The sequence below is a fragment of the Hyperolius riggenbachi genome, chromosome 3, assembly GCF_040937935.1.
Source record: "Hyperolius riggenbachi isolate aHypRig1 chromosome 3, aHypRig1.pri, whole genome shotgun sequence".
NCBI classification, from domain to species: Eukaryota; Metazoa; Chordata; class Amphibia; order Anura; family Hyperoliidae; genus Hyperolius; species Hyperolius riggenbachi.
In genome coordinates this window covers 230,456,704-230,465,554 of record NC_090648.1, presented here as the reverse complement: position 1 = coordinate 230,465,554, position 8,851 = coordinate 230,456,704, and positions in this window count along the sequence as shown.

Genomic DNA, 8,851 nt, shown 5'->3' with positions numbered 1-8,851 from the left:
GTCCTGAAGTGGTTAAACACCGTGGCCCGGGGCTCAGCAGCTTCTTCTTGCCCGTCATCTGGTAGCCGCCGCCCCCTCCGGTCTGGGAACACCGACACTGAGCAAAGCACAATGAAAGTGCTGTGAGCCTCATGGAGAAGAACTCCGGCACCAGCCACTGGCTCCGCCTCCCATTCCGGACACTGCATTCAGTATGATGCGGACAGATAGCATCTCCTGCACCGGCTGCTGGCTCCTCCTTCCATCCCGGGACAAGCCCTGCTGTACTAAAGCTGCCAACTCCACCAATGTGAGACGCCTGTCAGCCACGTCTCCACAGAAGAGCATCTCCCGCAGAGGCGGGGGCGCAGCGGCTGCCGGTATTTGACGTGTAGGTTATCACGTCGGAACACCCCGGCTCCTCCTTTCTTTCGGAAGAAGCCCTGCAGGACCATGGCTGCCAGCCCCGCTGATGAGAGAAGTCAGCAACATCGGTAAGGAGACCCGCACCGGCTGCCAGGTCCAGCACTATGCACAACAAACCCTGCCACACTGCAACCCACAGCAGGCAGGTAAAACTCGCCCAACTGTCTGCAGACACAGCTCACACGGCGCTCAGCCTCCTGCTTGTGTTACAAAGTTGAGTGAGGACAGGGGGAGTCAGTAGTACCTGCCCGAATATGTTGCATTTGGACCATAAGACGCAGGGACTTTTCCCCCCTGCTTTTGGGGGAGAAAACGTGCGTCTTATGGTCGGAAAATACGGTAAATGTTGTCTAGCAATTGAACCATTTGCAGAGCATTGCCATATTAAGTGTTTATGTTGACTAATAGAGCTAAAAATTAAGAAGAACCAACTTAAGCAACATTCATTCCACCACATGTAGTTAAATTAGATGTTTTCTAATTTAAAACCACTTGTAAAAGCATGGGACTACTTCCATTTTTGTTCTTATATGAAAATGTCATTAAAGTATCCGATTTCATCTGCAAAAAAATGAGTTCAGAAAAATGTGTAGCTGTGTCCAGAACAACCAATACAGTCTATATTTATTTCCAGATAGCCCAAAATTCAGCTAGAGCCAGATATGACTGACAAATTGATTCAGCCAAACTGATGTTGTGAAAATGATTTATGTTTAACCAGTTCGGCCTATCTGGACGAGCTTCCTCGTCCAGATAGGCACTGGTGCTGCCGCCGGCTCGTGCGCGCGATCGGGCGCGCCCCCGCGCGCGCTCCCGCTGCCCGCCGCTAGCCCCCCGATCAGTGAATGGGAATATAATTCCCATTCACCGATCTAACTTCCCCGCAGAAATACCGACGCTTTCTCTCCAGAGAGCGCGGTATTTCTGCCCCCAGGAAACAACTCCTCAGCATTTTAGTTCCTAGATGCGAGCTGGTTCGCATCTAGGACTTTTTTCACTGTGGCCATCTTGTGGCCAAATAGTAAACTGCACCCACATACATTTTTGATAAAAAAAAAAACATTATTTTACATTTAAAATTAGCAGTTTCCCTCCCACACCAAAAATTACCCACATACACTTTTTTTATTAAAAAACAAAAACAAAAACAATTAAAAAAAAAAAAAAAAACAACATAAATATTTACCCAAGGGTCTGAACTTTTTAAATATGCATGTCAAGAGAATATGTTATTATATTATTTAAAATTATAAGCTTATAAATAGTGATGGACGCAAATTGAAAAAATGCACCTTTATTTCTAAATGAAATATCGGCACCATAAATTGTGATAGGGACATCGTTTAAATGGTGTAATAACCGGGACAGATGGGCAAATAAAATACATGCGTTTTAATTACGGTAGCGTATATTAATTTCAAACTATAATGGCCAAAAACTGAGAAATAATGAATTTCTTCCGTTTTTTTCTTATTCTTCCTGTTAAAATGCATTTACAGTAAAGTGGCTCTTAGCAAAATGTATCACCCACAGAAAGCCTAATTGGTGGCGGAAAAAACAAGCTATAGATCAATTCATTGTGATAAGTAGCAATAAAGTTATAGGCGAATGAATGGGAGGTGAACGTTGCTCGGATGCATGAGATTTTCGGACCGCGGCGCTGAACCGGTTAATGAACTGTCAGTGCAAACACTGAGGCACATTAAATTGCACGGTCCCTTTTAAACTACTGTACACTGTAAAACAGTTTTGTCAGTGTTTAAATGAGCTTACCATTTTAACTACTTAAAGACTGAGTCATGCCAATGGTCATCACCATGGCGTCCGCCCCAGGACCAGGCTCCGCTCCGCCTTCAGTCTCCCAGCGGCGATTGCCGCTTGGAGACTGTTAGCCGTTTGAAACTGATGAGTACAGCACTGCGATCCATGGCAGCGCTGTACTGGGGATAGCTGTGTGGCATGGCTGTTCCCCTGGGGCACAAGAGAGTCTCGGCTCTCATAGGCTGAAGCCTACGACAGCCAATCACCGTGACTGGCTGGCGGGGGGTGGGAGGGAGGCAGAGGAAGAGAAAAAAATTACATCTATTTATTTAAAAAAAATTACAATAAATATTTGTAAAAAAAAATAAATAACTGGGGGGGGGGGGGGCGATCAGACCCCACCAACAGAAAGCTCTGTTGGTGGAGAGAAAAGGGGGGGGATCACTCGTGTGCTGTGTTGTGCGGCCCTGCAGCTTGGCCTTAAAGCTGCAGTTGCCTATTTTGAAAAAAATAGCCTGGTCTTTAGGGGGGTTTAGCACTGTGGTCCTCAAGTGGTTAAAGGGTCAACCCTTACCCAGCAGCCTGAGACTGGACAAAAGATGAAGGTGAAAGCTCTACTGTAATAATATCATCACTTGCTGCTAAGAAAAAAAATTCAGGTGATCCTGCATTCCATCATCAAGAAGGGTAGACTGGCTCTCCATTGCTAGATCAGATTGCAGTCATGGATAATGCACTAGATGTTTCCAGATCCTGGTCTTTCTATTGTGAATAGATTTCTGTTCTGTAATGCTGTAAGGAACATTGGGATAAAGCTTGATAAACCAAACATGTGCAAATAGCACAAACACTGGTTCACACGACAGCCGGGGGCCCCAGGTCTCTCTCACTGGCTGGGGCCCCCAAACCACCATGCGATACCTAAAGGCAAATGCGGGCGAGTCCTGGCTCTCTCACTTCCAGGGACTTCACCCCCACTGCCTCTGAACTGAATGCTAACTGCAACACACACATTTGCTCACTACCAGTTCAAGCAATTTCCTACCTTTATCTGGTCAGCAGGCGCCCATCAGCCAATCAGGTGTACGGTCATACATCCTTTGCCTGCCATACCAAATCTAGCAGGAATTGCATAAATTAGCATTCAGGTGGGAGGCTCGGTTGGATGTAATCGTTGATTACATCTTTAACAGGGACCGCCGCATGTAGGCATCTCCCACACAGTCCCCTCCCTAACCACTCACCTGTCAACCACATCCTGGAAGCTGCAAAAAAGAAATTTAAAATCACAAACACTGGTTCACACAACAGCCGGGGCCCCAGGTCTCTCTCACTGGCTGGGGCCCCCAAACCACCATGCGATACCTAGAGGCAAATGCGGGCGAGCCCTGGCTCTCTCACTTCCAGGGACTTCACCCCCATTGCCTCTGAACTGAATGCTAACTGCAACACACACATTTGCTCACTACCAGTTCAAGCAATTTCCTACCTTTATCTGGTCAGCAGGCGCCAATCAGGTGTATGGTCATACACCCTTTGCCTGCTATACCAAATAGCACACAGTAAGTTAGCAGACATTCACACAATTTATATAGGGCATTATACTGGCTTGGTAACTTTCTATATACATGCATCCATGCTTAAGATGCTTGTACCAGCCAAACAGGAATATAAATGCATTTATTAATTATTGTTTATAACATAATTTACTGTGGAGAAGGAAAAGGGGCTGTCTATTGTGGATAAATCAATTGTATTTTTATTGATTTGTTAAATATTAGAATAACATCCTCTTCAAACCATAAATAAGAAATAATTCAGGAGTGGTGATGCAGTGAATATTTTTAGAAGATATAGAGACCCTTATTTGATTCATTTTTTCTCCTAGGAGATCATTTTTAATCTTCTGTTTAAAATAATTTTTGAGCATTCTGAAATCAAAAAATTACCAAAAGTAGGTGAAAAAGTACTGTCAAAATAATTTGTCTTAGTATTTTCTTGCTTGCTGGCGGCTTAAAGGGCATTTTTGATAAGGTGTGAAAAGATCACCCAATGAGAAAACTTAGGTGAATAAGAGAATTATAGCAGGGCCAGAGATTATTAACACAAAGCCAAAGCTACCTGAATATTTACCAAATGTTAAATAAGAGAAACAAGAGTTAAAAAAAAGTATGATGCATTACAATAACTGATGTGAAATGAGACTCTGGGGATTAAACCTGCAGATAAAGTGGGTCACTGCTATACTGTATTTTTGGGACTATAAGACTCGCCTATTCCCCCCCAAAAATGGGGGAAAAGGCCACTGTGTCTTATAGTCCAAATGCAGAGAGTTCCTGACTTGTGATCACCCGCTATTATGAAACCTCCAACCTGCCACAGTGTCAGGACTCCCTGAACTGTGCCCATGCAGAGGATGCCACGGGGGACAAACAAAGGACACAGGAGGACACAAGGGAGATAGAGGAGGCATGAGGTACAAGGAGACATGAGGTACAAAGGGGTCATAATCCATAAGATGCCCCTTCACTATGGAAGCACCAGGTTTAGTATATATTTTTCCCTGGTTTTTGTCCTCTAAACCTAGGTGCGTCTTATGGTCAGGATCATCTTATAGTCCGACAAATACAGGAAATAGTTATGGCACAGAAATTGAGACAAATATTTTCACCTATAAAAAAGTTAGGAGCAGCCCTATAAAACGAAATCTAAAAGATTTATTTTTTTTCAATTATGAATTCCCTATAATATATGTACTTTTACTAAAATTCATAAAAGCAAATGATTTATCCAGGCAGAAAAATATAAATTAACGAATTGAGAACAATCTTAAGATCTTGCAGTGGTTCATAGATGGTGTGTGTGTGTGTGTGTGTGTGTGTGTGTGTGTGTGTGCGTGCGTGCGTGCGTGCGTGCGTGCGTGCGTGCGTGCGTGCGTGTGTCAATTTAACAGGAGATACTGGAGTGTTAAGCATGTGGCAGAGTGGAATAAAAGTCAACATATTTCTTACATTTGCAAATAGAAGTTTTAGCTCAGAGATTTCAGACTAGAAGATGCATATTGTATGTTGCAACTAGCAAAAGCCAACTCAAAACCTGGGATCAAAATATCTCAAGGGACAATTTACTTCAATTAGGAAAAATTGCACAAGAAAACAGTAATTTATCATACAGACTAAAGTCTTAATGTAAAGATTTTTGGAAAAGAGATGTAATTAATATAGTAGTGAACTGAAGACAGCAAGAAAAGCTGCTCTTAAAAAAATAACGCAAGATAAACTATCAAGAAGCCTTTTATTATTATTAGAGCACACTGAAGATGCAAGGAAGGCATAAAAAATAATGTAAAAACACTGGTAAAAAAAAAGTATTAAAGCCCCCTCAAACAGCTGTCATAAAACAAACAAAAAATTGGGTTCAGGAGAGTTAGGTTCCTCGAAAGTATGTTGGTACCACATTTTTTATAGGAGGAAGAAACAGAGCCAAGTGTTTGAAATCCAGGATTGTATAAATCAGGCAGATGCACTGTGTTAAAACATAAATTGTGAAAGCAACATGCTATTAATATAAAATTCCACAACATGAGAATAGAATATCCAATTAAAATGGTAATTACATGCAACAACAAAAATGTACTTCATGTATCCACATGTAAATATGGACTTCAATATGTGTGCTGAGCATTGAAAATCAAGCTGGTGGAGCATGTGAGAAATATTAAGAAGGGTTTAAATATGCATAGTTATGGTCTTAACAAGGTTGAATTAGATTCCTAGCACTAAACACCATTAATGTCTACTGTAGAGAGAGAAACACAATTAATTAAACAGAAGGGAAGGACAATGGATAATTATCTTAGAAACCTGAATACTGTGAGCGTTAAAGTGGAATCTCGCCTAACTCGCTTTCTAGAAGATTGAGATCTTCAACAGGTGTAGGTTGAAGGACCACCATATACAGAGTGATGCATACATAACCTGCCCCAAATGCCTGTTACCAGTGCATGATTATAGGCAAGCCTGTGCCTACTCACCTGTATTCTCTCCCTCCGAGCTCTGTGTATGCCCTCCAACTTTATTGCAGGCTCTGTGGCTGGTATTTTCTGCCCTATGGGTAATGTTACCCATACGACAGTGAATATCAGTGACACAGGCTGCAATAAACTTGGAGACCACACCCACAACAAGAGACAGAGAGAAAAAGTACAGACATACAGGGGTGGGTTGGTTGATACTCACACATTAGTGACAGGCAGCTCGGGCCAGTTTTATATTCACCACCCTGTACTTACCCCACAAAGTTGTATATATATGAAAGTGATTTTCGAGGCTAATATAAACATTAAAGAGAATCTGTACTCTAAAATTCTTACAATAAAAAGCATACCATTACATTCATTATGTTCTCCTAGGCCCCTCTTTGCTGTTTCTGCCACTCTTGCTGCAATCCTGGCTTGTAATTGCCAGTTTTAGGTAGTGTTTACAAACAGGGTGTGTATAACTTCCACCTATCACAGCAGAGCAGCACATTCTTGCTTGAGCCAACAAAACTGACAAAGGAAAAAAGATTAGATTATATAACAGAGATAATATAGCCACTGTGCAACTAGTAAAGGCTGCAGTAAGACAGACCACATTAGAACAGGTATAGGACCTTATAGGATAGAAGAAATAAGGCTGGAAATTTTGTTTTTTAACTGTAAATATTTATTGGTTTATTAAGAGTGGTACAAGTTATAAACATGTTGACACATAACAAGTATAAACCACAGATTAGTGGGATGGGTAAAAATAAAGGAACAATATATCACATTAAAACAAAACCCATTACTTATACTCAAAATGTTAAGGCTGAAAATTGTGTTACAGAGTCTCTTTAATGCTGGACACATAGATCCGGGAGTGGTGTAACCGACCAATCGATTACTATCACAAAGAGTGAGTTCCCTTACAACTCTTAAAGCAGAAGGACAGTGATGGACCAGGAGGATAAAGTGGTGAAAAATAACAATTATTTTTATTCGGCAAACAAAGAAATAATGTCCGCTGCAATGCAGACCTTCCGACATAAAGAGAACACAAAACCCCAATTGAAACCCTCACTGTCAAGACCACCCTTACAATAGAGATCACTGAATTAATGAAGTAAAATAATCAACAGATACAGAGTTAAACACTTCTTGTTTCTTGCTTAAAGATCTCGCACCTGAAAAGAAAAAGGTTACTTCCTGAAATAACGATAGAGACTACTACACTTGGACCTTGCTTAAAATTCTTGCACCTGTAAGAAAAACATAGCACATCACACAGCAAATACACAATTCACAATCCTTCCCCAGACCTTTTTCTTTATCTCACTGTCTATAAGTCTATAGAGATACAGTTTTCTCTTTCCTATCTAAATATGTATGCATACATATATGTGACCAAAAACGCCTGAGAGAAACAAAATAAGAAAATGGACTAATGCTCCTGGTGGGGTAGATAAGTGGTGACTGACTCTAAGTAGTCCTTACTGTATGGAAATGACTCTAACAGTCTTCAGTTCCTTGCAAAAGTCTTATCTAACCATAGAGTGGCTATGAGTTCATATTAACACTTAAAGAGAACCAGAGATTAAGCACCCTCATGTATTTTATTACATTTATCAGTGGGAACATGACAGTAAATACCTACCCTGCTTTTAGTTTCATTCTTATCTGCTTAATTAGTCTATTATCAGCTGTGATAAGAATCCCCGACTGGCTCAGTCTAGGTTTGACCTGGAATAATTTTAACCGAGTCACTCTTCTGTGAAGTCTTTTCAAGCCCAAGCCTGCCACCTCCTGGCTCAGATTTCCTGCTTTGCATACTGAGAGCTGTGATGACATGGGAGGGGCTGCTGCTGCTGAGAGAGAATCTCTGAGACAGACAAGTGTGGCTGCAATATGATCTGTGTGCACTCTGTCTGCATAGATAATGATGCATAGATAATGCATTTTCTCATTGGTGATATTTTTATAACTTACAAATAATTTGTATTTTTAATCACCAGCAAGCAAAAAAATACTCAAAATAATTTTGAAAGTAATTTTTCAACTACTTTTTGGTACTTTTTCAATTTGCGAAATTCTGAAAAGTTAGTTTAAATAAAAGAGGAAACATTTTCTTCTAGGAGAAAACTTAGGAATAAAAAATAATTGCATATAAGCCCATGTCAATAAAAAGCCTTTTATACCTCAAGCAAGCAAGAAAATACACAAAATAATTTTGATAGTGTTTTCTACTACTTTTGGTACTTTTTCAATAGCAAAATGCTAAAAAGTTATTTTAAATTAAAGATGAAAAATTATCACCAAAGAGAAAATTTGTCACTTCTGCTCAATTCACTGGAAGCAACAAACAAACATCCTACAGTGATGCACATTGCCAGAAGCAAAGATGACACCATTTGTGATACATTTAAGATTCGAAAATTAGTGTGAAGAAAGATATTATACAATGGACAAACATTGACCAAATCATTTTTAAAGTAATATTGTTTAAAAAAAAGTCATTTCATTCATTACGTTTTCTTCAGTACAGTTCAATAGCAGTTGGGTTTCAACTTTAAACTATCAGTTTGTAAATATCCATTCAATGGGGTTGATTGATGAGAGGTTAGTACAATTGGTTTGTGCAGGCAGTGCGTGGCAATTTGACTAATA